Below are 23864 nucleotides of genomic sequence, written 5' to 3'. Positions count from 1 at the left end.
AGATACAGAATTTAGAATTATGTCTCATGGTCTCTACTCAAATCTTCACACAGGAAGAAATGAGGAAAAGTAACTACTAGTAAAAGCCATTTTTGAATCAATAAAACTATATATTTATGAAATGCAACATGATGTTTTGATACATGCAGACATTGTGAAATGACTAAATCAAGCTAATTACCATACGTACTACTTCACTATTTAACATATCACTTACTCAGCATCTCTTTTTTATATGGAACTAACTCGAGATCTGCTCAGCTCTGTGCCACTAAAAAGCTGAGGAAGAATGATCTCAATATATGAATATTTGTTGGCAGTCAGGAAAAGGCTTCCAAGAGGAGAGGAGATTTAAAGGATATGGAAAGCATCAATAAGATTATGAGGAGAGTAAAATGGAGGACATCCTACAGACAGAGAGGTTAAACCTAACACAAATTTAGGGTCTTATATGTACCTTAATTATTTAAATGAACTGAAAGACATGGAACAGAGAATTGGAATGTCTTGACAAAAAAAAAGGAATGGGTGGATTATGGAATGTTTGCATCAGAAAAAAACATTAGAAATCACATAGTTCAGCATTTCCCAGAAAAGACTATTTAGAAATCTAGTTTTGTGAAGAGGTTAGAAAACATTTCATAAAATGCATTTCCTATAGTGAAGTAGTTGACTAGTTTAAACAAAATTGTGTAGGGTTTGAGCTCAGATTTCTCAGGAGTTTTAATATACTAAATATACTGAAAGGAAGACAGCATTTCTGTGTTTAAGAGCTTAGGGTCTACAGCTCAAAGTTCAAATCCCTGTTCGAACACTAGGGATACAAACTTAGGCATGTTCCTTAGCTTTCCAAATGTAAAGTTCTTTTTTTTTTTTTTGGACAGGCAGAGTGGATAGTGAGATAGATAGTGGATAGTGAGAGAGAGAGACAGAGAGAAAGGTCTTCCTTTTTGCTGTTGGTTCACCCTCCAATGGCCACTGCGGCCGGCTCATTGCGCTTATCCGAAGCCAGGAGCCAGGTGCTTCTCCTGGTCTCCCATGGGGTGCAGGGCCCAAGCACTTGGGCCATCCTCCACTGCACTCCCGGGCCATAGCAGAGAGCTGGCCTGGAAGAGGGGCAACCGGGATAGAATCTGGCGCCCCAACCGGGACTAGAACCCGGTGTGCCTGTTAAGCCACGGCGCCGGCCTCAAATGTAAAGTTCTAAAAATTAAATACAAGTTCATTACCCATTATATGAAATGCTTAGGACCAGGAGTGTTTCAGATATCTAATTTGGAGATGAGGTTGTGGATTTTGGAATATTTGCATATATATATAAAATGAGATATCTTGGGGATCAGACCCAAGTGTAGACATGAAATAAATGTATCTGTCATATACACTTTATACTCATAGCCTACACGTAATTTTTTTTAAGATTTATTTATTTATTTGAGAGGCAGACTTACAGAATAAATGAGAGACAGAGAAAGATTTTCCATCCATTGGTTCACTTCCCAAATGGCCTCAATGGCCGGAGCTGAGCCAATCCAAAGCCAAGAGCCAGGAGCGTCTTCCAAGTCCCCCATGTGGGTGCAGGGGCCCTAGCACTTGCATCATCTTCCACTGCTTTCCCAGGCACAAGCAGAGAGCTGGATGTAGCAGCCAGGATACAAACAGGCGACCATACGGAATGCCAGTGCCACAGGTGGAGGCTTAGCCTACCTCGACACAGCGCTGACCCATACATGTAGTTTTATACATCATTTTTAGTGCACCTGTGTGCTTGACTGTTAACTGTTAGAAGTCTGATGTGATTTTTTCACTTGTATCACATCTGTCCTTAAAAAGCTTTGACTTTTTAGAGCATTTTGGATTTTAAATTTTCAGATTAAGAAAGTTAATCTTGTAACATGTATATAGTGTTCTTGGTTTCTGACACAAAGAAAATGCTTAAAATATGTTAATGATTTCATGATCCTGTATTTCCTCTTTTCTAATTTGATTGATCACAGGGCCTTTTTTTTTTTTTTTTTTTACTGTGACGCATGTGGCACAACAAAGTTTCTTTGAATATACATATATATACATATATATGTGTATATATATATATATAGGAAATATTCATCCAGTTCATTGTTGCCTTTTAGAAAAATTTTGTCTAGTTTTCAAGAGTCATGAATGTTAGAACACAGCCTTTGGATCTTATCTAGCAAAAGTGATGAAAACATGGTAATGAATCATCCACCAGTCATCTGGCTTCACACCTTATAAACCACAACAGTTATATTGATTCATGATTATATTTCAAAAGCCTGATTTTTCAAAGTTTCAGATAAGATTTCAGAAACTACTGACTATTAAGAATAGTTATGGTATTGAATTTGGTATTTTTCCTATCAGAGTTCTCATATAATAGTTCCAGTTTCTAAAAGAAAGTGTGTGTGTATGTATAAACATCCTTTACTTTGTCAATCTATTCCTCTCATTTCCTTCAAAATAATTAACTTCGCAAGGTCTAAATTTATTTTCACCTCAGCATCATTTTATCAATACTCCATTCTAATTATAGCTTGTTTCCCTAGGCATCAGAGGACTAGATTACTGTTTAGTGTTTCTGTAATTGGCTCAAGAAAAAACTTTGAGTCTCTGGGCAATCATTTCCACTGGTTTCCTGGTAGAAACTATTACTCTTGTCTTCATTCAGTGATGCACTGGAATTGATAATTGCTACGCATTTCCTAAATGTTAAAAAGCCTTGTCCTACGGTACCAGAGAGAGCTGGATTTTGTTCCAAAATAGTCTGGGTTTGAATTTATTTTCATGGTTCTCAATGGGACCATTTTCTCTGTTTTGTCACCTCAGTGGGTATCTGGGTTGGTAGGGGCCAAGGAGTGCCCTCCAGCCACTAGGCTGATGTTCAGGAGGGCTCATCAGGTGCTCCCTGTAGAGAAACTACTGGTAACATAGCCTCTCACACCTTCTCCTCCTTGTCCTCCTTTTCTTAAGAAATAATTTACTTAGACCCCACCATGACCCAAATATCACACTGAGCCCTTTATTCATCTTTATTACCCTTCTGAAATGGAATTAATTAAGTCTGTTTTGCAGACAAAAACACAAAACCTAAGAAATATCCTCCTTGGATTAGTACTCAGAGCCTGCCTAACTGCAAAGCTGTCACTCCTGAAAACAGTATTGAAAACTCATCTTGTTAGAGATTCGTAACGTCTTTCTCATGAGGAGCTTGCATAGTCCCTGCTGGAAAGCTTGAGACCGCTGGAGAAGACCACGCTGTCCTTGACAGACACCGCCAGGTACCCACTTGAGCTGCCACTGTTCCACAAAATAGTGATGGGTCCTTCAAGAGCAACTTTGTCAAGTAAAACATGGTCAGTTTTTTTTTTTTTTTTATTACAGAGTCCCGAAGCGAAATACATTTCCTTGAAGCTGTTAACGACTAGGTACATAAACTTTGGAAAGATATTTGACTTCAATATTCTTAACATAATAATTTTGTGAGTAATGCCCACCTCAAAAGACCATTGGATCAGTTCGTAACACAACTTAGTGAAAATGCTTAGCATGGTACCTCATACCCACTGAGTAATCAGTAACAGGTAATTCTTTCCTTTCTCTTTTTCTTTATATCAAATACATTATTTCCCAAGAAGCTATAACAGTACATTTGTGTCTCATTGTTTCCAGTTCTGAATGCTATAATTATCTTCATTCCACAGATGCTTTAACAATATCAGAATCTCCTAATAGTATGCATTTTCATCAATTTTTTCAAATCACGTTCAGCATGCATGCTTTTTATGTTGTGTTTTTCTATACACTTTGTTGGTATTCACATTTTGCGATGCTTGCATTGCACATGGAAAGATTATCTGTTGGGATTACACCAATGTTATTCCCATACTATTAAATCATGTACTTGTGTTTTTCTGCAATTTCACCTAATATCATTGGAGTTTATTTAGGAATCAGAGTTAGAAACTCATGTAAACATGCTTTAAAAAATAATCTAGAACCATTTGGAAAATTGTTTTACTTTTACCACACACATGATTGGAATAGCTAAAATCTGATCATCCCTCTAGCTTTTGAAAACTAACTGTGGTTTATCTGCTATGATTCCTAGAGGAATCACTGAACTGAGAATATACTCCACATGATATATCACAATTTATTTAGTAATCTGTAAATTAAGAAGCCTTAGCTCAAAAGGATCTAAATAAACAGGGTCCCCAAATAAAGCCTTAACACAAAATAAGATATTCTCAAAAGATACAGGGGTAAAAGTGTACTTTCAATTGTGGTTAGAATAAAAATTTTCTAAAATATTCCTAAGGTTTATATTTTAGAAATCTCTATCTCCATATGCTGTGACAAAGATCAATATTTATTTATGCTTTTTTTCAATTAAAAAGTAGCACTGTCTTTTTCCTCTGGAGTCTATGGTAATAAAACATTTTGTAGCTCCTTTATATTTTATAACTTAAAATTTTCATTGGAGCTAGCCAAGGAATACTGCAGAGATGTGGTCTTTGTAAAAAAAATTAATCCTTAATTAATCATTCCTACACATCTATTGTAGAAGGGTCTTTTGAGGATTAATGAGAAAATGTTTCAAAGCGTTTTCTCATTAATTTTCAAAATCTTGGATAATAGGCATTAGATAAAATGAGAAGGATTATATTACTATTGTTCACAACAAGAAAGCTAGAGTGTCAAGTAATTCCTTAACTAAATTTTATAGGGTAAACTATATAAATCACTAAGAATTAGATTATTAAAACTAAAAGTCACCCAGTCCACAAAATATCTCATGTTATGTTGTAAATTGTAAATTAGATCTTTTCATAACTTCACAATGAATCATATTGGAAATAATTGGTACAAGATTAGTATTATCTCCTATTATTATTTTATGTGGTCAGTATTACTATATATGTCAAGATTTTTATCCTTAACATAATTATTTAAGTAAACAGGATTCAATCCAACTTAAAGCTTGCTATAATCCATTGTGTCTAAATTAATTGAGAGTCCTTACAGGTAGCACTTTGCGCCTAGCTTGCATACAGGAGGCATGAAGAAGAGAAAATCACCTTCTGTATCTATCCTAATCAAGTAAGAAAAGCAAACCTAGAAAATAATGTGGATAAAAGACTTAATGAAAGGTGTTTAACGAGAAAAGCAGAAAAGAATATTTTTGAATACAGGTGAAATTAATTTTACCTAGGGTGTGCCCTGGGAGAGCTGTATGTGGAAAACATTTGAATAAGATTCTTAAACATAATTATCAGTCATGAGAGGGAAATAGCAGCACTTTTCCTTGGAATGGATGAAAGTCAAGAAGTACAATTTACAGAAGGGAATTAGTAGGAGAATTAGGAAAATGGTCCAAGTAGTGATTAAATGATGGTGCTGCTTGGATTGGGGATAAGGGACAGTAGGCAAGAGAGGCCACTTATAGCCTGAGCAAGAACTAAGAAGAAGGTGGACTTGAGAAATGACTAGGAAAGTGACGACAGCAAACATTTGTTGAGCACCTCTTGCACGCTAGGTGATGGGGACAGGATGGCAGGGGAGCGCACTGCAGTGTGAGCGGGGCTCAGGTGGACGTGAGCAGAGGGAACCACAGCAGCATTCAGTAGGAGCATGTGCCCTGGGATGGAGATGAAAGGAGCAGTCAAAGAAAACGGAGGAAATCAGAGAAAGATCTGAAACGAAGGGGCTTGAAAGGTGAAGCAGCAGAATTGAGCCATCTCTACAGACCAGCAGCCTGCATCCTTCCCAAATGTCTGTGTTGAGACCTCTGCCCTGTTGTGGTGATGTTGGGAGGTGAGCCCTCTGGGAAGGTTATTAGATCTTTCTCCGCCTAAGGAATTAGCGCCCCTTTTAAAAAAGACCTCAGATAGCTTCTTGCCCTTTCTATCATGTGAGGACATACGGGTGGCAAGAAGACAGCCATCTGTGAACCATGCCACAAATCCTCAGCAGACACTGATATGTCAGCATCTTCTCTTGGACTTTGCAGTTTCCAGACCCATGAAAAATGAGTGTCTGTTATATTTAAGCCACCTGACATATAGTATACTATTATAGCAGCCCAAGCTAACTAAGATATCTATTCAGTTTTTGAAAGAAGTGGAGGCCAGCGCTGTGGCTCAACAGGCTAATCCTCCGCCTAGCGGCGCCGGCACACCAGGTTCTAGTCCCGGTTGGGGTGCCAGATTCTGTCCTGGTTGCCCCTCTTCCAGGCCAGCTCTCTGCTGTGGCCAGGGAGTGCAGTGGAGGATGGCCCAAGTGCTTGGGCCCTGCACCCCATGGGAGACCAGGAGAAGCACCTGGCTCCTGGCTTCGGATCAGCGTGGTGCGCCGGCTGCGGCAGCCATTGGAGGGTGAACCAACGGCAAAAGGAAGACCAAAGGAAGACCTTTCTCTCTGTCTCTCTCACTGTCCACTCTGCCTATCAAAAAAAAAAAAAAAAGAAAAAAAAAAAAGAAAGAAAGAAATGAAGAAAATAATAGTCAGAGATGAATCTGAACTTTCTGGTGCCATACAAGAGAGTCTCTAATTAATACCATTAACAGAATCAGGTAGCACAGAAGAAGGAACAATATTAAGTAGAAACAGCATCAGCTGAAGACATGTTGGGTTTAGAACTTTTCAAAATGCACATGGAATTAGTTGTTGAATTTCATCAGGAATATCAAGTATAGAGGTAGCTACATGCAAGTGACCAACATAGAGAAAGGGCTGAAATTCTAATATCCTGTGGAAGCAAATGAGTAAAGAGAGAGCTGCCACAGAGGAAGAAGAATTTGTTAAAGAAGGCATTTGTGGGACCATCATTGTGGGATAGTGGGTTAAGCTGCCACCCACAATGCTGGCATCCCATATGAGCACCAATTGTTCCACTGCTGTTCCAGCTTCCTGCTAATGCACCAGGAAAAGCAGCAGAAGATGGCCCAAGTGCTTGGATCCCAGTCACCCACATGGGAGACCTGGATGAAGTTCCTGGTTCCTGGCTTTGGCCTGGGATAATCTATGTCATTGCAGCTACTGGGGAGTGAACCAGCGGATGGAAAAGCTCTCTGTGTGTCTCTCCCCATTTCTCTGTAATTCTGCCTTTCAAAAAAAAATTACACCATCCACCGAAGTGTTTAGCTGCACAAGTTACATCATAGATAACTATCAGAATCTTGGGCATGTGTTTGGATGGACCTAACAACATCTGACAGCCTTAAGAACATATTTTCTTCTCTATTTTTCTTTTAATTAAGTGTGTTTAGAGTTGGCTCCAGAGTTTTATTTGTCTTCTTAAAAACCAATAATTGTAGTGTTGATTCATGATTTCTCTGTTGTTGCTGTATTTTTCCCTCAAGTTAAAACTAGTACAATAATTAGCCATCCGAGTTCTCCATCTAGAGACGTTTTAGGAAAAACAGTAGCTCATTAAAGACTTTGTTTTTTTCAAAAGAAATAAAATAAAAAGGACAAGCAATTTTCTGTCTTTTGCTTATCTCTTTTACATGAAAGGTTATATCATCCTCTACAAGCAGTCCTATGTCCTTGAGTTTTATTTTAACATATGCTTGAAATCAAACAGGAGATAAAGGAAACCTCAAGTAAACCATCCCAAAGGCCCATTAGCATTTAACCTCTTAATATTTCAGTGAAGGCAGTTTACATATTAAATTTTTACAATAATGAATCCCTAAAGCCCTGGTGATGGAGGCTTCATATTATAGTGGGGCTACAGATTTTTAAAATACAGTTTTTATAATAACCATATTCAGTAAACCAAATTACTCATGCTTTACTGTATTTTAAACATAGCACCAACTCACCTCTAACGCAATCATTAGGTGTGAAAACACAGAAAACTGCAAGTCTATTTATTGAATGTACAATTTATATCCCTTAAACACTGACAAGAAGGGAGTATTTACCTTTTATTTGTCAGCAAAAGAACCTCACACTATTATTTGAAAAGTCTTTACCAAGTCATTGCATGTTACTTTGAATCAAAATGATTTTATTTCTCTGCCAAGGAAATGTAGCCAACTTCAGATGTGCATTAAGAATAATGGTCTAGCAAGATAGCAAATTCCAATTTCCTATGATCAGAGAATCTTATTACCTTTATCCTCTGCCTTCCTTCCTGTTCACATAGGAAGTTAAAAGATGTTTTTCAGTTTGAATTTGCTTAGCTCTACATTCTCATAAGTGTAAGGTGATGTTCTGGGGACTGTCCAACCACTAACTACATCTAAGAAATGCAGTTCTAAAGCCTAAGTTTATTTCTGGTTGCTGTTGAATTTCCGCATTTGTTGTTAACCGTGCAGATTGCAAAGTAGCATATTGTTCGCAACAACTTTGCACAATGGTGGAGATCTGCAGATGGTTTGTCTTTTCAAATATGATAAATGCTTAATTTAATGCTGATTTGTGACAATCAGGACAATGCTCCAGGCCATTTGGGCTCAGGGATGTCTTGATAATAGATCCAAGGGGCAGGGAATGATTTCAGGCATATGATACAACAGCAACGTCACTCAGTGTGGCTCTTCCAAGGGTGGTGAATTCATAATGTATTATCTCTTAAATGCCCCCACTATCTCAATACCATTATACTGGGGATAAAACGTACAGTACATTAACTTTTGGGGGGGGGGGGCTAGCTACATATAAAACATAGAAGCATTTAAGCTGGAATAGACCATCCTCTTGAAATTTAGGTGACAGTAAAAGGCCTTTGGAGCTGGAATTGTCCCAGGATGGGACCATTGAAAAATACCAATGTGATTATTTTTTGAGAAGCACATGGGGTGAGCAATAATCCCTAGACTGAATTCTGTAAAGCAGTCTGATCCTTTTTTTTTTTTTACAACACATAGTATGAGAAGTCTTAAGAAATTCATGCGAATCTATATAATGAAAAAAATTATAAATAGATTTCAAAAATTTTTGACACTTAGAATCAGTTTACCTTCTAATTCTATTTTCAACAAACTTTTTGGAGTCCCTTTGTAGAACCTGGCACAGGATCAATAAATATTTGCAGAATGGAAATGAGATAAAATGATTTAAAGATAAAGAATCAGTTTATCTTTTGGCAATATTCTCCCCCTTATGATCACTTTGCCATATTTCTCCTCTAACTAATGCCTAATTCAGCTGCCTTATATGAATGCAACTTTATACTGGTCCTAAATACTGTTGGGTAGATATTTAACTATGTTAATTGAGGATTAAATTGATTGTATTAAATAGTAATATTTTCCTAGGGATTTAACCACAAAGTAGATTTGATCAAAGAAAGTGAGCTCCAGAATTTGGAGATACTCCATTTTCAAAGGGAAAATTAGGGTTTAGAGACAATGAGTGGACTACTCTGGACTACACAGCAAATGAGCCTCTTATTTTAACTTAAGATTCACTTAGTATGTGTCTACAACTCTGCTGAGATGTTCCCATGCAAAAATTCCACTTAATCTTCACTCATTTTACAGATTATTAAACCAATCAGAAAAGTTAAGGCACGAGTAAAATTTTGCCTAGTTAACAAGAGGTAAATTTTAAATATGAATCAAGATTCTCATATTTCCTGTTCTTTTCTCTTTCTGCTGTACCATGGAAGTCTCCTTTGATGGGAGAAGGGACTCCGTTCTCTTACATGACTTGGAATCATCCCTTGATATAAAAGTCTGCAGAAATACTACCTTTGATAAGCAAGTGTTTCTAACATGATACTAAAAAAACTATAAAGCTTTTAATTTGGAAAAACAAACTACCTTCTTCTATAGGTGGCACATATCTGTTTTCTTCCATTCACCATTCATTCATTTCTTCCATTCATTTACTGAACCTCTACTATAAGCCAATTATACCTCACTTGGATGCAGCAATTCAATGATGCCCTTGCATCATGGGATTTATAGAATAAAACAGATGGTTGGGATACAGGTGTTTGGGAGAAAATCCTTGAGAAATAAGAACAGAGAAAAAATAAGCAACAGGAACAATAAACAGTGAATTTAAAAACGGGCTATAATAGGCATTTGTTTCACAAGTGGGGAACCTTTTTTTCTACCAAGGACCATTTGGATACTTAGAACATAGTTCACAGGCCATACAAAATTAGAAACTTAAAAATTAGCCTGCTATAATTTAATTGAATTCTGAGTGCCACCTGAGGCTGCTTTGACAGGGTAGACCATATGATTTTGTGAGCCTCATATAGGCTGCACTCCTGGAGAGGAGATGGGACACTTGAATTTTTTTTTTTATTTGAAAAAGGACAAAATCATCTTCTGTATGACAAATCCTTGGAAGATAATTCATAAAATATATTTAAGAGAAGACTGGCTTTCAAATACAATTGGCAGAAGTTTCAGTCTCTTGATTCTATTCTGGTCCTCCACACTAAATTAACCTTATGACTTCCTGATAATTACCATATTATTCCTAGATATCTTTTTTTGTCTTAAAGAAAATCTAGCCTATCCTTAATGCATTTCTCAATGCTCACTAACACAAAACCTTTCATTTTCAGTTTCCTTCTTTGTTCATTTCCCTTCTCATCTGTCATACAGGAAACACTGTAGTGATAGAAATGTTTCAGGACTGGGGCCAGAGCTGTGGCACAGCAGGTTAAAGCCCTGGCCTGAAACACTGGCATCCCATATGGACGCCGTTTCAAGTCCTGGCTGCTCTACCTCCAATCCAGCTCTCTGTTATGGCCTGGTAAGGCAGTGGAGGATGGCTCAAGTCCTTGGGCCTCTGTACCTGCATGGGAGACCTGGAATCTCATGGCTCCTGGCTTTGGATTGGCGAAGCTCTGGCTGTTGTGGCCATTTGGGGAGTGAACCAGCAGATGGAAGACCTCTCTCTCTGCCTCTACCTCTCTCTGTAACTCTTTCCAATAAATAAAATAATAAATCTTTAAAACATATATTTCAGGACTGAGAACGTTATTGAAATCAACAGGACTCAGAGGTGGCGAATGCTCATGACGTTTCCCTCCCCATGCTGTAGTCTCACAATGACACTGATTAATGTTTGACTCCTGAGAGGAGAAGTTTATGATGGTCATGAGTCCGAAAGACAAGACAGGTCTTCCTCATCCTGCTGGTAAGATCTCTCCATGAGTTACATCCTAGGCAACTTGTTTATCTACCCCAGGGATTCATTTTGTACTGGCCCCCCTCTCCCTTGCTTAAGTTGTTGGCGTATCTGAGATGTCTTCTGACCAATCATCTCTAACAAGCCTCAGAGATCCAGGTGAAGTGCAGCTTCCTCTAATAGAGCCTGCTCTCCGTACCTGACTGGAGTCAACTGCCATGTCATTTATCCAGAAAACATGACAAGGATGTATAGTTAATATTCATAATGAAATTTTGTGAGTTGAAATGAACGTTAAAGTTTCATTAAAGAGAGAAAGGAGGGCCGGTGCCGTGGCTCAACAGGCTAATCCTCCGCCTTGCGGCGCCGGCACACCAGGTTCTAGTCCCAGTCAGGGGATCGAATTCTGTCCCGGTTGCCCCTCTTCCAGGCCAGCCCTCTGCTATGGCCCGGGAGTGCAGTGGAGGATGGCCCAAGTGCTTGGTCCCTGCACCCCATGGGAGACCAGGAGAAGCACGTGGCTCCTGCCTTCGGATCAGCGCGGTGCGCCAGCTGCAGCGCGCTGGCAGCGGCAGCCATTGGAGGGTGAACCAACAGCAAAGGAAGACCTTTCTCCCTGTCTCTCTCTCTCTCACTGTCCACTCTGCCTGGGGGGGGGAAGAGAGAGAGAGAGAAAGAAGTTGTCTTTATTACCTGTATCTCTCAATATATTCATCAAAAAAAAAAAAAAAAAACCTTAACAAGTTCCTATTGTGTGCTATTATTCTTAGTTCTAAATATACAGTTACGAGTGATGCAGGTAAGTTTCCCACTATGAATGACTTAAGAAATTTAAGCAAGCCTAAAACTATAATAACACATTACAGTGTGCTATGAGCAATTAGGAAAATAAGCAGAGTTCAGTAGTAGAGTGGATTTGGTGATGATAGGGCGGGGATGACTAACTCTCTAGAGTCTGGCGGTAAGAATTTCTGAAAGAGTTAGAATTCGTAAGATGAAGAGGTCATCTCTGTAAAGAGCCAGTCAAAAAATAATTTAGACAATCCAATGAAATAAGGTTGGCCACAAATTCTTTGCCAATCTTTCTTTCAAAATTTAACTCTCCGCATGAGTTACTTTGACCTATACAGTATAATAGATGACTCCAGGTAATTTCTGAGATTCAGCTATAAGATATCTACAGCTTCTTCTTTCATATGCTTAGAAAACTTTCTCTTGGAACTTAACCCTTATTTTATGAGTAGGAGGAGGACAGAAGCGTGCTAGCTAATAGTCTCAGGTGACTCCTGTTGAGAGCACCAACCACCAGCCATCTAAATGAGCCATTTTGAGAAAGTTACAGACTATTTGAACTGCTAGATGACTACTGTCTCAACTAACATCACATGACACAGAAGAATCATCCCTCTAAGCCCAGGAAAACTACAGAATCAAGAGACGGAAGGCATGATTGTTGCCTATTTTAAGCCACTGGCCTGTGGCGTTTGTTAGGCAGTAATAAGATGTAATGGAGACAAATAGTTGGAACACTATGTGCAAAGAATTCACAAAAGGAAAGTATCTGTCATATTCACAGAACAAACAATGAACGAAGCTCCTTGAGGACAGAGAATTATCTTACATGCTTATCTCCCAGCTTTTATAAATAAATGCTAAGTAGAAATGCATGAATAATGGAATAAACCTGAAAAGTTTCTCTTCCTCCACCCATAGATGCATATTTGTCCTTAAGTAAAATTTGGCCCCTTCCATGAAGTGCTCTCTGTCTACTGAAATTTGTGGACAGTTCTCTTTTTCTGACCTATTGCATACTCATAATCAATGGCACAGACTATGGTACTTTCTTGAAATCTAATTATTTTTTCTTTCCAACCAGCTTCTAAGGTCTTTGAGGAGAGAGGCCTAGCTTTATCCCCAATGACTAACTCTTTTTCTTTCAACCCCAGGGCTTGGTAAATAGAATCATCACTTTTCTGCTGGTAACACCTAAAGGTCTCAATATTTTATAATACTAACTCAACAATGTCCTGCTCACATGGAAACAGCAGTAAGTATAGTTGGGAGGTAACTTAATCCAGGTAATGGTTTTGAAATATTGAGGAGTATACAAGTGTATATTCTAGAAATGTTTCCAGTTATCTAACTTTTAGCAGCCATTTAAAATTACCTTGTAAACTCTAAAGGTTCTATGAAACAGCAGGAGAACCCTTAGTAAATGAAATAAAGTCTGGTGCATCAAATAAAAGTAATGGCCTCACATTTGACCTTTAGTGAGTAAAGAATTCTCAGATATATAAACTTGCAATGGTTCTACTTCATTAGGTTACTCAGCAGTGCGTTGACCGATGGTTGTCTCAGGAAAGAAAGTCATAACTAACAAGCAGGGAGTTTTTAATAATGGCCTCTGAGGTCTCAGACTTACCACAAAGGCAAGTAATGCATATCTTCCTTCCAAATGGCAAAAATAAAAATAGAGCGTGGAAGTTCTTTAGAACAAATCAGGATACTGTTTAGGCAGACCCAAGGCACTCAAGGAGGTACTAGCAGTAGCAGGTATCAGGTTGTAAAGAAATCAGAATATAATTCCATGAGATTTTGAATGGAACTAAAAAGATTGTTTCACAACTTTTATTATTGTTATTATTTAAATATCTGTGTGTTTCATCTCAAAAGTCCAATTTCTGCCTGTCTGCCCCCTTTTGAGAGAAATTTAGAGCAAAAACATTTCAAAGGCTCTCAATTTAGTATTGCAGGACTTTGCAGTGAATGTTGGGGCATAGCTAGGAAGAAAATGCCTGAACTAAGACCAACAAAAAGAGGCCTACAGGCTTCCTTCAGACCTGAGATTCTGATGTCCTCTCCATCTCTGACTCTTCCTAAAAAAGGGAGGATTTTATGCAACCTATTGATAAGAATTAAAGTAGACCAAAATCCTATTAACTCCAAATGCTGCTCCATTTCTGACAGAGAAGTGCATTGTCTACTATTAAATACATATTTAATGCACTGTCTACATATTAAATGAGTTTTCTTTGTTAATGTCTCTATTATCTGTTCTTATCATTCTAAGTTGCTGTAACAAAACATATTATATACAATACAACATAGAAAAACAGGCAGATGAATGAATTTTCTTATATACTTGATCTACAAAATCAGATTCAAAATATATGCCCATTTTCTAAATATATGGATTTTTTTCCACTATAAACCCTTTCTTTCTAGTATGGTCTTTAAAACAATCCTCATTTTGCTATAATATCATGAAACATTTTTGATAAATCAGAGTCAACATGTATATGCTACCATTTTTTTAGGATGGTAGAGGGACATGGCATCTTAGCCTATTTTTTTTTTTCCTTGTGAGAAACTAATTTTGACTCCGATTGTGTTCCCTAACCTCAACTCTCATCCTTAGCCTCCTTCTATTAGGATCAGAGAAGCAGGAACGGAAAAACTGACAAAGTCAGAGAGACAATTATGGATTGAAGACAATGTTCCTCTCTTGGTCTGTTATTTAATATTGTATTAAGTAAGAAAAGATAAGAGGGAGGGCCGGTTTTTCTAACCTAACCTAGAGTTTGTAGACTTCTGAGCTAATACGTAGGGACTTCTTAGCCATGCTATTACTAATATAAATCATAAATATTATCTATTGAGTGCCGGCTTCATTACTTCATTTTAATGTGATCTCCAAATTAATGACAAGAAAAATGAGATTTTGAAGTTAAATAATTTGGCTACTTAAAGATGACACTAACCCCCTTAATTGTAACTACTACTTATTGCTACATGCATAAAATTATGATTACTTATTGTGGAAGTGTTTCTTAACCAAAAGGGAATGTAATGTTGCCTTTTTTCATCCATGCTGCTATGCATAAAATGGCCCCAATCACAGAAAGACTCCAGTTCACTTGGTAGTACTCCTAAAAACTATTCCATGAAAGATGACAATTCTGACAGAAATTTTCAATATTACTTACTTTCTTGGAAAAGTCTCCATGTTCTGGGTCATACTGCCTAAAAAAGAACTTCATTTTGACAATAGATTGTTTTCATGGGTCCATGTGTGAGTTTCACGGCACTGTGGCAAGGCATGGTAGGGTAGTATCTGGTTTTAAATAGTCTTCAATGTCTTGTTCTAAGCCTTTGCTGGATGATTTGCAACGTTGCAAGCCTTCTTCCAATTTTACAACCCTGGCCAGGCTACAGTTTCTCATGAGTGGGATTAAATGGATGGGATTGCTGTTTATGGAAAAAATGAATCTCCTCCCAAAGAACTGTGAAAATTTCCTTTATCTCAAGAGTGAGTGGGCAAGTGGAGTATAGAACTTAGCCCTTGATCCAACGCAAGCCCTATTTTCCATTCAGAATTTTGTGGATAAATAGGTTGTCTTAGGAAACTTGTTTCATGAAAGTATTAATGAAAAAGTAGTATTAATGACAAATATTGCTAAAATGACTACCTTGATATCAATGACATACAGGTGATATATAGGTGGACACCTGCTGTGAATGCTCTCTCACTGTCAGCAGCCTCTGCCTGCCAGGGAGAATCGCTGTGCTATCTCATATTAAGCAATAAAACTGAGGATGTGAGTGAACTACCATAATCCATCAAGGGCACTCAAAGCTGTAGTCAGCTTGAATATTGCCAATTATCTAAATTTATAACTGATATAAACAGGAAAACCTGAATTAAACCTTTAAATTGCTGCCTTTCCACCATTTGGTCTTCTTTATCTTTCCCATTAGAAGCATTGTTAGTCCAAGAGTCTTAACCAACTCAGAGGAAACGTCAGTGAAAGATCAATGTAGGAATCCCTCAAGGTCTACTTGACACTAATTTGTTCCTTTTATGAAACACTCTTCCTTTACATTTAGAATGTGTTATGGACACTGTTTCTGATTGAGCTGCAAAATGCTCAACAAACAATGTAATTTCTCTTCAAATGACCCAAGAGTCAAATGCATGCTGGGTACTTTTTTTTTTTTTAATTTTAATTGTAACATGAAATTAGTTGAACAGAACTTGAATTCAAACAGGAATTGCATATGATTTCCAAAGGGTCATAGTTAACATTAATGTATTGTGCTTTTATCCAGGAAAAAAATATGGTAAGTTCGAGGCCGGCGCCATGGCTTAACAGGCTAATCCTCCGCCTTGCGGTGCCGGCACACCGGGTTCTAGTCCCGGTTGGGGCGCCGGATTCTATCCCAGTTGCCCCTCTTCCAGGCCAGCTCTCTGCTATGGCCCGGGAGTGCAGTGGAGGATGGCCCAAGTGCTTGGGCCCTGCACCCGCATGGGAGACCCAGAGAAGCACCTGGCTCCTGGCTTCGGATAAGCGCAATGAGCCGGCCGCAGCAGCCATTGGAGGGTGAACCAACGGCAAAAAGAAAGACCTTTCTCTCTGTCTCTCTCTCTCACTATCCACTTTGCCTGTCCAAAAAAAAAAAAAAAAAAAAAAAAAAAAAGACCTCTCTCTCTGCTTTCCTCTCTCTGTGTAACTCTGACTTTCAAATAAATAAATAAATCTTAAAAAAAAAATATGATAAGTTCATATTGTCTTTTGCTTCATCCTTTTCACTTCTTTCCCAGGTGGGCTTTTTCCTGTGTCTTTGCAAATATTTACTATGTACAATACTAGAACGATTTTGAGGATGTAGAATGGGCTGCCATCCTTGTGTGCTCATTGCATAAGCTGAGAGCGGAAGACTACCCTGCACACTTTAATCAGAGAGATGTTCCAGCATACTGGTTATGAAGAAGTGTAGGTGGCAGCTGTGTTCTGTTGAGTGTTTACTAGGTGTAAGACTTTGTAAAGTGCTACAACTTAGAATCAAAATTAACTTTGTGTGTAAATATCATTTTGTGTATAACGTTAATTTGTCTTTTGTTTGTTTTGTTTTCCTTTTTCTACTTGTAATGGATCCTTTCAACATTCTTGCCTGGCTTATCATAGGATCTTTTTATCACACGTTTACAGAACTCTAGGCAAAGTTGACAGGCAAATATAGAAGTGTATCCACAAATATAAATCTCTGTATGTGCACATAGAAACAAAAGGAAAGAATTGCAAGTTATGAGATAAATGATAACAAAACCTATTTCAAAGATAAGTGCATGCGCACCCATGTACACAGTTTGAGAAGGAAAAAAATCAAATGATAGTCAAAGACATTTCAGTAGATTTATTTGGATGAATGTTGAAGGCAGAACTCATTAAAATTCCTTCAATGTTTTTTCTCATTCACTTTTTCACTCTAGGCATGTGAAGTTATGCTAATTGTATGGTAGTTTTATTATAAGTATTGAGTAAGGTTATCTGGCTAAATAGCTGAAACTACTTTGATGCTAAATTGGACAACTTTCAAGGTTACATTAACTCCTTCATGAGGTTGAAAGAGCTGGGGGGTTATGAGTTTTCCAACCACAGAGTCATTGCTTCCACTACACATTTGTTGATTTCAGAGTCTTTTCAATTTACTTCCCAGGGACTAGCTTTCACTAATTTTTTTTTTCTTGGGAGAAGTTTCAGCATTTGAAAGTTCTAACTGAACAATTTAGGTTAATTCACATAATTACGGCTCTCATATTCCATCTCATTTCAAGTTACCACAAACAGGTGTTGAGCTTTCCTAAGGGATTCACTAAGTCTTCACTCATTAAGTAGTCACCTGGAAACTAAACATTGGTACATCAAGACATTAAATAATCAATTTTGCACAGCTCTCCCTCGTGTACCAGGGGTGCTAGTTAAGACTATAGTACTCAAAAACAAAATACATAACCAACAAGTGACTTTAGTAGTTTGTGGCTAATTTTTCTCACACAGCAAGGAAGTCAGAAGTGAGGAATACCTTGCCTGGTTTCAGCTCCTCAATTACACCCAAAGGGACCCAAGTTCTTATCATCATTTGCCTTTTCCTTCCTCAGTGTGTTGACATGCCTCCTTAGACTTGTTGGCCTCATGTGGTACAACGTGATTGCAACAGGTCCAGACAACACAAGTTCATGGCAAGAAGGTGGATAGGTGGAAGCAATCCTTAGTGAATGTTTCCTTTTATACCACTTTCCAGAGCCATGCAAGATGACCAAAGGAAGACTGGGAAAATGGCCCCACCATAGAAACAGGCATAGTACTTCTCCAGAATTAACAGGTTTCTGTTTACAAGAAGAAGAGGAAAATGAATAATGGGTTGGCACCTAAGTGTGCCAGGTAAACCATGGTAAAAACCAATCCCTTGAGTGCCAAAAGTAAGATTACTCCTTTTTGAAACAGCCTCAAAGAATTAGGAGACAATCAATGACAGCCTTCCTTCCTTGTCTCCATTTTCATAATGGCCCTTTCTTTCTTCGGGTTTTAATTACAGACCAGTCTTCTCTTTCGGTAAGTTGTGGCTCAACAACTAACAAGCACTATAAATAGACCCAAAGCCACTACCAGAGCTATTCAATAATTGACACTTATGTGTAGCAATGGAACAGCCAGGACTCTTTTTATATAAACTTGCACTCACAATGAAGCAGTTCTCAAAGGCCAAAAACCCATACTCATCCAAGATTTAGCCCATGTGGACACCACTATGGGGGCCTTTTAGAGTAACAAAACAATTTCTCACTATTCCTTGTAGATCGAGTAGTTGTTCTGACCTTCCACCATAGAGAAGTTTGCCTTTCTATAAGCAATAACTCAAAGTATTCTGTTTTAATTTTTGTAGCCACTTCCTGAAGTTCTCACAAAAATGCACCAAATCTAGTCAAGTTTCTGCTTCTTAAAATAGGTATAAAGAAGCTGATTTTCAAGGACAGAAATCTTTGCAAAGCCTTCTTAGGATGAGGAAATTGAACCCCTAAAATCTCATTTGAATTGAAAGTTGACCAACTCTTTAAAAACTATGTTAGGACTCAGAGGATGGAAGACCTCTCTCTCTCTCTGATTTTCAAATAAATAAATAAATAAATCTTTAAAAAAAACTTTTTTAGGAGTTTTTGACTACAGAATGCAAAATAAAACTTAGACAGAGATTGAACTGAATAAATATGCTTTGAAGAGTAATTTTAAAAGATTAGGATAAAATAGAATAATATATTTTTTCTTTAAAATTTTTGTTCTTAAAAGTGTGTTTCTACATCTTTAAAGTAAAAAAAAAAAGTAAAAGAGACATTTACTCTTTTCTCATTAAAAACAAGGGAAACCTTATTCTTTTTTGAATTTTTGTTAAAGAGGACATATTTCACAAGAGCACTTAGTTCTGCTGTGGCTTACTCCAACTAGAAAAAAAAATACAGTCGTAAGCAAAACCTGCATCTTTCCATAGAATTTTCTTCATTCCTGAACTCTGAACTTCTGCCTCCCTTTCTCTTTTTCCTCCTCTTCCCCTTCCTTTCCCTTCTATTCCAGTATATATCCTGCTACATAATAGGTATTTCACAGTGATATATTAAATAATTTTACATTCTGTAAATCTTCTATTAATTCAGCAAGTGTTTTTTTACATACACGAACTTAATTACTGCCAAATACAGGAAATAATCCCTAATTTCAGCAGTATTTTAAAAAAGTCCATAGACTTTACAATAAAAATGATGAGTCAAATAATTTACTTTATATTTTGGTATTCATATATTTTTCAAAATATTTATTTATTTATTTGAAAGTCAGAATTACACACAGAGAGAAGGAGAAGCAGAGAGAGATGGAGAGAGAGAGAGAAAGAGAGAGAGAGGTCTTCCATCCACAGGTTCACTCCCCAGTTGGCTGCAACAACCAGAGCTGTGCCAATCCAAAGCAAGGAACCAGGAGCTTCTTCCTGGTCTCTCAAGCGGGTGCAGGGGCCCAAGGTCTTCAGCTATATTCTACTGCTTTCCCAGGCCACAGCAGAGAGCTGGATCAGAAGTGAAGCAGCTGGGATTTCAACTGGCATCCATATGGGATGCCGGTACTGAAGGCGATAGCTTTACCTGCTACACCACAGCGCTGGCCCCTTGGTGTTCATATTCTAGGAAATTTGTAAATACATTTAAATAGAATTATCAAAAGCAAGAAAGACAAAATCTCAGTACAAGTGCCTAATACATGTAGGTATTATCACAAAAACTAATAATAAATGCAAGGAATCTCCAAAAAAATTCATAGAAAGTGTGCATCATAAAGAGCTTCCTGGAATTACAATTGTTTGCAACAAAATGCTTGTTACAACATATTTGAACACAATCTAGTTTAACGCACTGAGAGGAATAAGACATCATTTTGAAAAAGCCCCTATCAGAGTTATATGAATTCTAAAATTCAATCAAAAACAAAGTTCAAATATCTGATGAAGGTTGGGTAGAAGAATGGTGGAATCAATAATGCTTTATTAAAACTTTATGAAGACAAAGCCGCAAAGAAATCTCCAGTTTGCAAACGGATAATTCATTTTAAAAAGGAACAAGTCAATGTTCAATGTGGCTACAGGAGCAGACCATCCACATCAAGTCACGAGGGAAAAATTAACCTTGCTTGAGGCCTGATTGAACAGGACAAATGGTTAACAGCCGAAATAGCCAGCAACATAGACATCTCAAGGTTTCTTAATGGGGGCCAGTGCCATGGCACACTAGGTTAATCCTCCGCCTGCGGCTCTGGCATTCCATATGGGTGCCGGGTTTTAGTCCTGGTTGCTTCTCTTTCAGTCCAGCTCTCTGCTGTGACCCAGGAAGGCACTGGAGGATGGCCCAAGTGCTTGGGCCCCTGCACCCACATGGGAGACCAGGAGGAGGCGCCTGGATCCTGGCTTCAGATCGGTGCAGTTCTGGCCGTTGTGACCATTTGGGGAGTGAACCAACAGAAGGAAGATCTTTCTCTCTGTCTCTCTCTCTCACTGTCTGTAAATCTACCTGTCAAATAAATAAATATTTTTTTTTTAAAAACAGGGGTCATATAACACAATTCTGACTGAAACATTAAAATTGAGTAAACTTTCTGCTGAATGTGTTTCAAAACTGTAGCTCTCAGATCAGCTATAAACGAGTGGAGCTTTCAATGGAAATTTTGAACAAGTTGGATCAAGATCCTGAAGTATGTCTTGGAAGAAATGGAGATGAAACATAGCTTAACCAGCATGATCTTGAAAACAAAGCACAATAAAAGCAGTAGGTACCTAGAAGTGCAAGTGGTCCAATCAAAGCAAAAGGGTCAAGAACCAAGGTTATGCTTCTGGTTTTAGGGAAAATTTTGCTTATTTCTTTTCTGAAGGGTCAAAGAATGATACTAACTGCTTATTTTGACAAAAGTGTTTTTTTTTTTTTTTAAACAAAAGCAAAACCTTTAGCAGAAAAATGCCTGGGAAAACTTCACCCAGAGTCCTTCTCTGGCACAATACTTGTGCTCATTCCTCTCATCAAACAAGGGGACTTTTCTGAGTTTTGATGAGAAAAATCATTTGGTATTTACCGTTAGTCCTGACGTGGTTCATTCTGACTTCCTTTTGTTTCCTAATCAGTCTTTAATGGTCATTGATTGCATTAATATCATGTAATTTCCCTGCCCCTCACTCTTTAGAGACTGACTAAATGACTTTTATCATTGCATGCAACAGTGTCTTGAACTTACACTGATGGAATTTACATTGAGAAATAAAATTTACATTTTCATTGTTTAATTCCATTTTCCCATGAAACACTTGAAATTTCATAATAATTCAGATAATTATGTGCTTTATTAGTTTTTATTTGACAGATAGAATTATAGACAGTGAGAGAGAGAGACAGAGAGAAAGATCTTCCTTCTGTTGGTTCACTCCCCAAATGGCCGCTTTGGCCGGAGCTACTCCGATCCGTAGCCAGGAGCCAGGTGCTTCCTCCAGGTCTCCCATGTAGGCACAGGGGCCCAAGCACTTGCGCCATCCTCCACTGCCTTCCTGGGCCACAGCAGAGAGCTGGACTGGAAGAGGAACAACCGGGACTAGAACCCCGCACCCACATGAGATGCTGGCGCCACAGGTGAATGATTAACCAAGTGAGCCACTCTGCTTTATTAGTTTTATGAAACATTAGTGAAGTAATTTTCCTCTGTGAAAATTCCAAGAACTCTTGGACCAGAGTAATTGCATTCAAATTTTATTCAATATTTGTATATCATATGACAATTAAGCATGATATACTTGTTGGATTTATACTTTAATTGTTAATATATTTTCATACATTACTTATCTTCCCAATTAGACTGCAAAATTTACAAAGTATTCTTTCTTTCCTCTATACCCTATACACAGTAGGCTCTTCATTGATTACAAACTACTTTTATTAAACTTAAATGACAGACTTCTCTTTTTAAAAATTATAATCTTGTTCAAATTCATGTGGAAATTACCCAATAAGGGAAATCAATATTTAAAGTAAATCAATTTTCGACTCCCTGTGAGTTTTCTTAAAAGATTTTCCATACAAAGTTCTTTCAAGTTCTTGAGTTTTACTTTCTGCTGAGATTTCAAGTTTTTGAATTTTCTGCTTAGAACTTATTATACATTCTCTTCATCAATACTCAAGGAATCAAAGAGTCAGCCAATAATTACTACTCCAACCAGCGGAAATCAAGCCCACATTTCTTGATGTCTATGTAATTCTAAGTACAGCTGCAGATCTGTGTTTCATCCTGAAAATATGACAACACATATTGTATGATGGCAGTATAATTGAGGTACACAACGATATGTGTCCGAGTTAAGATTTCAGTATTTTAAAAGGAAGTAGCCCTGATTTTGCCAATCAGGACTTAGTCATTGAATTCCCTAGAAATACGAATGCAACAGTGTAATTGCCAAGAACATGATACTCATATAAGTTGCATGCACATACATACACACTCTCATACATTCACTGACACTCCTCAAGACATAAAAGTATACGAAGATGCACTTGTTACAAAATTGGCATGGAAAAAATTGGAGATAAACAGATTCTACATGTGTAACTAGATGTCAGAAAATAAGTAGCATACAAGGACTTGTTAACCTTTACTGTCTTTCATAATACCACTCCATTATCACTAAAATACCTTATCAAGAAGTTATCTATTAATATTAGAATACTAGACTATTTTAAGCTGATCTACACAGAGTTTTTGATATAACACTTATTTTGACATTTAATTTAAAAATTAACTAAAAGTTCATGCCTCAATGGACAGTGTGATACATTAATAGGTCCTATCAGAATGAAACCTGTCATTTTTAGGGAACTTTTATGAGAATTGTCCTCCTTTCATTATCTTTGATCATCCCTTTTATGAAAATAAAAAAATAAAGAAAATGCCAAGCATTTAAATCAATCATAACAGTAAAATATCTCTAGTGTGAATCATGTCATTCAGTATCACCCAGAGTTGCACATAAATATCATACATAAAATATTTCATTTTATGCATCAGATATGGGGAAAGGAATGAGTCTATATTCTGTGTAGGAAGGCAGCCAAGCACTTTATCAACATCCTTTTAAATTTGAATTTCATTCCATTAGAATCACAATGATAGCCTGTGTGTTGTGCATAATTCGAACAATATCCAAAAAATGGTGATGTCTGTTTTCAACATCACCAGTAGCTGAAGTGATGCTCTTCTGTGACCATCTGCTCTTTTTATAAAACAGTAGATTTTGGCACAATTTTCAAGCACTGAGCTTGTCAAAACATTAGAACACCTGTTTGATCTTTACAAAATCAAGTCCTTCAAATGGATGAGAGTGGGTGGGAA

The 23864-nt window shown here is 37.5% G+C and overlaps 1 protein-coding gene and 1 pseudogene across 9 annotated transcripts in view; both read right to left on the bottom strand.

Annotated features, from left to right (window-relative positions):
• Positions 1-23864, bottom strand: part of GRIK1 (glutamate ionotropic receptor kainate type subunit 1) — a 431016-nt gene that overhangs the window by 357019 nt on the left and 50133 nt on the right. The window lies entirely within an intron of this gene.
• The window catches only part of LOC133777041 (large ribosomal subunit protein uL13-like), a 77717-nt pseudogene that overhangs the window by 3978 nt on the left and 49875 nt on the right, over positions 1-23864 (bottom strand).

Source organism: Lepus europaeus, chromosome 2 (assembly GCF_033115175.1).
Source record: "Lepus europaeus isolate LE1 chromosome 2, mLepTim1.pri, whole genome shotgun sequence".
NCBI classification, from domain to species: domain Eukaryota; kingdom Metazoa; phylum Chordata; class Mammalia; order Lagomorpha; family Leporidae; genus Lepus; species Lepus europaeus.
Note: the sequence above shows the minus strand (reverse complement) of the source record. Positions and strands in the feature narration are given on the sequence as shown.